This window comes from Charadrius vociferus, unplaced genomic scaffold (assembly GCF_000708025.1).
Source record: "Charadrius vociferus isolate BGI_N301 unplaced genomic scaffold, ASM70802v2 scaffold235, whole genome shotgun sequence".
NCBI classification, from domain to species: domain Eukaryota; kingdom Metazoa; phylum Chordata; class Aves; order Charadriiformes; family Charadriidae; genus Charadrius; species Charadrius vociferus.
Genome location: NW_009648536.1, coordinates 3,033,822 through 3,043,883, shown reverse-complemented (window position 1 = coordinate 3,043,883; position 10,062 = coordinate 3,033,822).

Genomic DNA, 10,062 nt, shown 5'->3' with positions numbered 1-10,062 from the left:
TGACAGCATGACATAATTCACACTCTAATTTTATTCAGGTTTGAGAATCTCTAAAATAACCAACAGTGGGTAAAGTCTGTGAAACCAAGTTTGAAAGCAATATAACTAATTTTGTTTTCTCATGTTTCTGCCAATAAAAATTAATAAAAAAAAAAATCTCTAGAAAAGTTTCACAATTCTGTAACATTCAGCAGCCAGACAGAAGTTATTTCTTTAATGTGTTTTTAATACAGACTCCTCATCATCAGGGAGCACTCTGTCACACAGAGAAAGATGGCTTTGCCCTTCATGCATTTAATGTATAGCATGCTTCTCAAGCCCTCTCATTTCAGTCTCTACATGAAAATACATTATCACGAGGGTAAACCACTTACTTAGGCAAATTGCCTAAGCAATTCAAGTACTGCCAGACAGAAAACTGTCTGGGTCTGCTCTTTCGCTCATTGAAGTCAGGGTCCTTCAATGAGGAGAGGAAAGAGGCAGAGATCAGACAGAACAAGAGGATTGTCTGAGAACTTATTTGATCTTTGCAGTCTTGTCTGGAAGACTTTATGAGATGCAGGTAATCTACAGAGCTTCAGAAATACTGAACTGAACATTTTAGCAGGTCTTGCAAAAAGAAATTCTTGCTGACTTGGTAAACTTGTTTAACTTTTCATTTTGTAACTTTTCATACAGTACAGTGATATGAATGTAGGGAATTTCCACAAATTACATTTAATGACATCCACAATAAAGAGATAATGAGAAAGGTGCATGTATAATAGGCACATATAACAGAAGATACATTACTTGGGGCCATTGTAACTGAGACACAACATATTAAATACTGCACAGACTTTAGGAGGACTTGTCTCTTTATGTACAACGCATTGGCTTCTCTGGTAAACCTGTGTACACACTGGGAACCCAGAGTTATAAAGCACAAGGAAGAAAAGGAAGGTTTGGCCAACCTGGATGTGTTGCCCGGACATTCACAGACAGAGTGCTTGTTGAAAACAAACAACCAACCAACCAAACCCCACCTGATTTATTGGGATCATTTGCATAGGATGATGCTCTTGTGAGGAATTGAAGCTCTTGAACAGGATGGCCAGTCAGTGTCCAGATGATGATGGGAGTCTTTATTGCAAAGGTCCTGGACTGAATTCTCATACTTCAGATGAGCACTGGTCCCACCTGAGCACGTGGTTCCTTGCTATTGATTATCTTAAACTGCACAAAAAGCATATCCTAATTCTCTTAACTATGAACAAAAGACTGTCCTACATGGCTGTTTCTGCACTGGCAGGGCCAGGTTCTACTGACTACTTAAAATCACATGTGGCTTGGCGAGTCCTGCAGTGGGAAATGCCCGGAGCATCACTGGATGGCTGGGCTCTCTGCCCAGGATGTTAACCAACACATGCGTACAGGCAGGTGGTGCCTACCCACTGGCCTTCACACAGCAGGACTGTATGAAATTCCTGTCTGGAAACTCCTGCAGTGATGCACAGGACTGGTTGTGGTGAAGCTGTGCAGCCCATCACCTCGCCTGCACTCAGCCCACAGGCAGAGGCAAGCTGGGAAGTTTCAGAAGGAGAAAAAGTTCACTAGGAATCTGCATCTAATTAAAAGCATTCAGTTAAGTTTTGCTGCCCTAGCAGATTGCAATCATGAAAATTCCAATGGAAAATAAATCTGTATTTGTCAACCTTTAGCTCAGGATACAAATGTCAAGGTCAAGGACTTTTTAACTGACTCATTAACAGCCAACTGTACGTTTCACATAACCTGTATGTTTCCCAGGCATATGTCTCCCACAAGGGCTGTTCCTTAACCGCTAAGTGCACAGTGTGTATACTGAGCCATTGCAGTATCTTTCTCCAACATTAAAATAAGATCACCGCTGGCAAATGTGGATTTTCCGTTACAGCTTCTTACACAAAGAACAAAAGACAGCCTTGAGTGGGATGACTTCAATTACGGATTGAAGGGGAAAAAACCCAAGCTAGAAGGATGAAACAAAGTGGAGAAGCCCAGCCAACTGAATGAACTTAAAAATGAGGAAGCTCCAGAGTCCTCTAAATATCACGGGATTTGTTTAAAATCTGTGAGATTTTAAAAATAAACATTGGCTCTTTCTCCACACTTTGGCTGGGTCTCAAAACAATTTGCAAAGCGGAGACCCTGCTATTATCATCACTTCTCAGACCTCTGAACACTAAAAGTACATTATTCTGTGATTCACAGTAAAATCAGGAGAACTGGCAGAACCAAAAAATTGTCCATGAGCAAGATTTTGGAGTGTGTGTCCCTCCATGCAACTATCTTCATCCATCCTCAGCCACCATCCCAATCCTCACAGAGACAGACCACCAGATTTGGACATCTGCACATGCAGGATCCTGGCAGCTGATACATAGCCACGATTAAAAATTGCATTTCCTCCCCAGCCCTGAGAAAACTGCAAGAGCTGCTAGAGCTACCCAGATTAGTACCAGATATTTGGCTTTGAGGTTGTATTCTTAGCTATGAAAAAGGAAAGAAATGTTAACTGCCCCTTGCACTGCTGACCATATATCAGATTGTTTATGTTTTTCTAGCACAAGGATGAACTGTCCTTTAAATGTCGAGTGGTTCATAAAATGAACAAATGATAGAAACTGTGCAGTAGTGTGTCACAAATATTATCTGATAATCAGCACATTTGGAGGGTCTCACATTTGACAAGGGTGTTTTAAGTCACGTGTATTTATAATCTCGCTTGCTGTGGCAGCAGATAGATTTCCAGTAAAACCATTGTTTTGTTTTTTTACTTTACGATCATTCCCAGTCTTTACAGCAAAGATTATATACTAGCGGGTACGATTTCCATGGCAAAATTACATCCCTTACTGGTAAAGTTCTATTTAATTCAGCGTAGAGAACAGCAGGGAAAGGAAGCAAGCTTTGCTCCTTTCAGAAGCAAACCCACTTTAGTTTACTCTTGTGATTCAGTCTCTGTTTAACATGCTGATCCAAACTAACCAGGGGGACTGTCAGCAGAGGGTCAGCACTTTCAGCATGGGGGCGGCCCCTGAAGCCACGAGTGGCAAAGCTCTGGTGGAGAAGAGTAGGTCCAATGCGGGAACATGTCCTTTCAGCCAGCCCCACGGGCAGGCTTGGGTGACAACTGAGTGCCAGTGCCAAAAGAGCAAGGAAGAAAACAAGACGCAAGTGAACAACAAAGAAGGAAAGACAATGGATACGGAGAGAACAATTTATTTCTCTGCAGATCCATTTCAAAACCTTTTTTGGCGGAAAAGCCTTACCCCGAACTCCTCACTTATTCATGGCACCGATCTAAACAACCTTAACAGAGGGTTAAAAGCACATCAGATTGCCGTGGGCCTTTTGTTTCCAGTTTGGTGTCTCCTTTCCCTCAAAGATCCCTCACCTAAAGCCTACGCTGCAGCGGAGCTGAAAGGCTAGGAGGAGGAGGTAGAAGGAGAAACGGCAAGGTTAGTAAAGAATCAGATTTTTTGTGATACCACAAAAAAATCAAACACTGTTCTACAGATATCTCCACTGGTTTTTGAAGTCAGCAGAAGCAGCAACTCTTTTGCAAACCACACCCTGTTCCATTTACTCTGCAATTTGCCCTTTTTGCACAACTCTGCTCTAGTGCCTGGCTGACCGCTAATGAAGTAGAGTTGAAGCCTGACATTAGTCCCAGACTCTACCGACTGTCTTTCCTCTCACCCTTCCAGGACAGGACTTGTGATTTTCTGTGTGAAACATCTATTGGCAAGTTTATTTCAAGGGTTCGTTACCTTGCAAGGCAAAAAATTATAAAAGAATATATTGAGTAGTTTCTGCTGTATTTGTGAAAAGATAAGAAAACAGTTGTTCTCTGAATACTCTTGCCAACAAAAGCCATTCCAACTGACCTCGGCTTTGAATAAATAGAAGTTATTTTCTAATAGTACAAATGATTTAAGAGGAATAATAAAATAACTCAAAGTATAGTCAGAAAAATTTATTTAAATACAGCTCCCAACTGCAATGGGACTTGCTCCTTAAATGATCACATCTCTCCGATCTAATTCTTCAGCAATTGAAGGATTTTGGACTCCAGCAATGTACTTAAAACTACCTACTTTTAAACATATATTCTAGTCACTCTGACTCCAGTGGTATTGCTGTGTTTAGAGTAATGCATGTACTGAACTGCTGTGTTAAATCAGGCCCCCAAGTGGAGTTCACTTCACTGTGTGTTTGTTAAAGGAGAAGACCTTTCACAACTTAAATGACTTTTTAGCCAGTGCCTGTTTTTAGGAAAAGCTTTTTGGCATGGGCAAAACTCTTCTCATAAAAATATTGCACTTATTTTCAACAATGCACCCCAAGCATTGCATAACATTGCAAGTCTACTTTCAGGTGCCTTACTACAGTGCTGTGATGCTTACTTTCAACTAGAATTATTCAACTCTAATACCTAAAGTCATATATAGCCACCTACATAAGATTTTCAGCTTTACTGAGAAACAGGAGCTTCTCCAACAGAAAACACAGACACACACACAACAAGTCTGAAAATGTCTCTATTTAAGTCCCCAGATACAGATTTTATTTGGCTTTAGATCTGGACACTTTTACTGTGAAACCTCATTTAGCTGAATTTCAGTTGCCTCAGATGCCCCATTATCTGCACGAGGGTGTTATCCCCAAACGTCAATAGATACTTCTGAAAATTTTCTTCATTACCACAGCTTCTCAAATATCAGTTCAGTGGAACAATTCAAACATACTATTAAAGCAATGAAGGTTCTGTGTTGCAGTGTTTTATTAGTGTTATAAGTCAATAAAATTTTAGGTGTGTGAGTAATCATATAATTACAACAATTAAAACTATTTATAGTTTTCACGTTGCTGCTGTAACATACAATTGAGTGACACTGATCTCTTTTTATGTTGTCTTAGACATATTTGTATAAAAAATCCTTCTTTTAGCTGTAGTACATATTGGCATTTCTATTCTGAGTCATGAAAGGAGAATTCTGTGTTTTCAGGTTTTTGTCATAGAATCGTAGCATGGTTTAGGTTGGAAAGGACCTTAAAGATCATCGAGTTCCAACCCCCCTGCCATAGACAGGGACACCTCCCACTAGACCAGGTTACCCAAGGCCACGTCCAGCCTGGCCTTGAACACCTCCAGGGATGGGGCCTCAACAACCTCTCTGGGCAACCTGTTCCAGTGCCTCACCACCCTCAAAGTGAAAATTTTCTTCCTAATGTTTAATCTAAACCTGCGCTCTTCCAGTTTATAGCCATTCCCCCTTGTCCTATCACTACATGCCCTAATAAAAAGTCCTTCCCCAGCTAATTGTCTTCCTTGTCTGATATAGAGTTTCACTTGAGGCCTTTGCAAAAAGTGCAATATTTTGCCCTGTCACAGCAATTTAGCCAGAGGTTCTACCACAAATATACCCAGAAGAAAATATTTTACAATAGGCTGTAAAAGTGTGGTCACACTGTGGACTGAAAATGCCCTGTGTTGATTCATTTTAGGTCAATCTGTTATTTGCTTGCAGTTTGTTACAGATACAAGCAATATTGAAAAAGAGATGTCTTTTTTATTTCAGAATAGGAACCTGGGCCAGGAATACACCATGTCTGCAAATGCAATTCACCCCACAGATATGGGATAGTTGGCTGTTTTCCGTAGCTACAGCTAGGATCATCACTATAAAGTCCAAATTACAAGGCCATAAAACACCTCCCTGCAAAAAAGCTGAAAGATTAAAAGCTACAAAACCTACAGGACACCCTAGGAAGAGTGCAGGAGATACCAAAGGTTTTCATTATTATGCACTGAAACAGCGACGGCTGTGAGTTCGGTCAGGATGCGCATCTGGAAGTCTGTGTGTATATGAGACTAAACCACTACAAATCCTTATGTGTATATGCATTTCAGCTCAAAGACTGTTCATTTAATTTCAACACAGGTCTTTTCCTGATGAAGTAGTTAAATGGAAATAAATTGCCTTTAAGAAGGGAAGAACACTATCTGTGCACATTCTTTACCATAGTTTAACAGCTAAATCTACTGAAACTCATGACTGAAATCCATGTTGAAGAATACAGGGACAGCAAAAGAAACTTGGCAAAAAAGATGGAATGGTATAATTGTGTAATGATTTAGTTCAAACAGGACTTCCAGAGGTCATCCAGTCCAACCTTCCACCTTGAAACAGGTCCAGTTAGACTGGGTTGCTCCTGGCCATGTCCAGCTGAGTTTTCACTCTCTCGCTTCCAAGGAGGGTAAGCAGACTCTGCAGCCTGTCTGAACACCTATTGTTTGGCTAGCTGTATGGTGAAAAACGTTTTCCCTATATCAAACCAGAACATACCATTTTCCACCTTGAGTCTTTTGCCTCTTGCCATCTCACCATGCACCTTTGAGAAGTCTGGCTCCATTTTCCTTTGTAACTTCCCATTATCTGTAGAGACCAATGTTGGACAGACCAGAGAAGAGTTGCTTCTGAAAGAAGAAAACTGAGTGATTTTTTTTCTTGGTGTGGGTTAACTTCCTGTGGTCATAACAGAAATAATGCAGTAGGAGCTCAGATGTGGGTAATGGGATGCAGGGGTATGTAATTAACACCAATGTGGCAGAAGTCCAGGAAAAGAAAGAAATTGTCCTAACTGGGGCATCGCAGTCCTTGTAATTTAATAGTTGTGCCCTGAGAATTTACATCTGTTTTGTTGATTGACTGAATAGCATAACTCATGCAATAGGGGCAGAATAAAGGCCATTTCAGCAGCTCTGCCACACACTGGTTGCTAGACCGATTAAAATGACAGGTTAACTAGTTCAGAAGGCCCTGAACTGGAAAATGCCACTTTACCTGAACTCCTCTCTGCAGCAGTATAACAAGAAAAATATGACCAGTGAGGACACTGGCACTAGTCACCAGCGTGAAGGTAATGAGCTAAGCTGAAGGTACCGTGACCCAGGGAACGTGGTTCAGTGGTTAAATGTTTCATTTGGGTCTCAAACTGGCCTTCGCAAGCTGTGCCCCACATAGTTTGCTTTTTCCCTCTGGTGCTGAGCAAGGGCTGTGATTTGGTAGAGGTGTCCCTCTGCCTACCTTTCTCCTGTGCATGTTCAGAGCCAGCAACCCTGCATGAGAGAAGAAATGTCATCCCAGGAGGATCTCCATCCCCTGGCCTTGCTGCAGCTGATCGCTCCACTCCCTGCACTCAGATGCTCCACTGTTTGACAGAATGTTTTTGCCTAGGGACTAAAAGTTTAATTTAGAAAAGCAATAGTCAGAGGTGAAAAGCAAGCAGATGGACCTGGACACCTGATTTGAGGGTCTCATTTGCATTCTCTGGGACAAGAGTTTAGAGACAAGGGGAACACATCTGCCTCCTGCATAAGCAGAGAGCCAAGATTAGCAGTGCCTGAGGATCCTGACTGAAACACAAGCTTCCACACAGATTTTGTTAATTTGGTCATGTTCATTTAAGGAAAAAAAGTAGGAAAAAGAAAGGTTTTATGCAAAACACAATCCAGGGATTTATGTAAATGACATCTGCTCCAAAGCCAGGTTGCAGCCCTGCCCTGGTCTGCTCTGGTTGGGAGTAAGGACATGCAAACAACAGCTGTATTTGTCGTTGTGTGTCCTACCTTTCTCAAGACTGACAGTAACACAAATCACTTCACTGGCACTAATACAGCTACACCTCCCATAAAGTTTTTAACAGGGATTACCAGAAACTATCACATTCTTACAAGTGTGAGAGCATCACCTCTGCCTAAAGTCTTAGTGGGAGTCAGATATGTAGGTTTACTTCAGATGGGTAGGAGCTGCTATGGCTTTAGGTCAACACCTCCCTAAAAGCAGCACAGGACTTTGACAAATATGAGTGCTGGCATTTCTCCTGGCAAATGGTGCATCCAAAACAGCAGCTCGCCCCAACATGGTGAGTTGTTGGATTTAGAAATTGGAAGGGGTAACATCACAGCTTTTCTGAAATGGTGGGTGACTTTTTCAAGCAGTGCGGTAAAGCTGATTCAGGAAACTGATCTGTTGAGCTTTTCAGGGGCTGTTTGTTTTCTGATTAAATTAATGTATTTTCTAAATGGCAGCATGTGGAATGTATCCCTTTCTGCTGAGTTTTCCCGCTGCATAGGTAATCCATCAACTTTATTTGACAGACATCTTTTTTTTTTAGAGGAATGGCTTTTATTTCAAAACAACCATGTAGTTATAACTTCCTCAGAAAAAAATGAGTATAGTGTTCACTGTTGGTTTCTTTATGAGGTTCCTCAAGAGGATGTTAGCCTAAAGAATTGGCCTTTCCAGAGGGACATGGGGAACTGGTACTTTCTTTTCATTCAGTGTTACTTGTATGGGGTGACATCTGAGAAATTGAGCTGAGATCACAGAAGACCTCACAGTTTGGGTCGACAGTGAGAGAGAGGGGAGCAACCAGCCTTGCAGCAAAATTTAATTGGGTTACTGTGAAAATAATGCATGGGCTTTTTGTCTGAATTTCAAACATTCACTTTTTTTCCTCAGTGTGGATGCTCCCTCTCTCTCTCCATCTACAGTTATTTTACATGTAAGGTATTTTACCTCTACTTCCATTAACTTTATATATATGTGTGTCTGTGTACATATGCATGCATACATTGGTACAGGTATAGTCAAAACCTGTATATAGAGAGGCTATCCTATCTTTTGTGCTGCCTTGTTACTTCAGAGAAAATCTCACTGTTGATTCCAGTCGGCCTCCATGTCTTACTGTCTGCTATCTTCCAACTAGCCTAACATGCCTTCCAAATGATTTTTGAGCCTTTAGGCAACTAAGGGAAGAACAAGAAAAGAAAAGTTCTTCAGTATTGAATCTGTTTTTCACTTTGAACCTGTCCTCCTGCATTCACTTGAAAGACTTAAGCCTCCCTAAAGAATTTGTTGAGATGGCCTGGAAGGAGCTGCTTGAAATGATTAAATACCATGTTCTCCAAATAAATGCCCAAGCTGAAATATGTCTTGCTTTAGAAACAAAGAGAAAGAAAAATAATTTCGTGTTATTATTAAAAATTCACCCACAATCTGTCATTGTGCTATCAAAGATGAGCAGAATAAACATGACTCAAGTATATTTAAAGATGAATAATACAAATTAATATAATGGAGGCAAATAAATTTGCTGCATTTTCTGGAAAGGAAATGAAGTTACAGGAAAGTTGTTGGTCAAATGCCGTGTAATGACACCTACAATATGTTACTTATATATATGTTGAATCTTACAGAAGAAAATGGCTCTTCACTATTTGACAGGCATTATCTATGATATTAAAATTTATTTAGAACACTGTAGGACTCCGGTGAATCTCAAAGCATATTTTTTCTTGCTTTTAAGAGAAAATTAAGGCCTGTTGAAATGCATAAATGAAAAAAACTCACTGGTTAAAATACTTTTCATTGTTTATTGCAGAAGCAAAACTTCCATCCAATTTCAGACATTTAGTAAGTTTTTCTATACAGCTACACAAAGGAAACTTAAATAATCTATATATCTTTTGCATAATATTGTGGTTTGCACAGAAGTGTACATAGGAATTTCCATGCGCAGTTACTTTATCTCGAGGTAAGAATATCTTCAAATACAAGAATACATGTCCAGTTTTACTACCTCAATAAATGAGATTTCTACTAAACTAGATAAGAAATTAAAACATTGCCTCCTGAAAAATTCAGATTGTTTTTTTTTTTTTTCTTTCAGACTTAATAAACCTTGCCCACTGGCTATTTTGGGGGGAAAAAGTTAGGGGTTCATTTCCGATTTTTAAAAATTTAAGTTCTATTAGGAAAAGATGTGTGTGTGCATTTCTACTTGCATATGTAAACAGACAAATTGTGCCCATACCCAAATTGTAACACCAAAAAAATTAACACTCCATAATGACTTTCAAGTCACCTTCCCTCTGCTTCTTTTCTGTTTGCCTGCTTTCTCTCCCTTCCAGTCTGCTCTTTGCACACAAGCTGGTGCACTATACATAGCTCTGAAATTGAGTGGCATCTT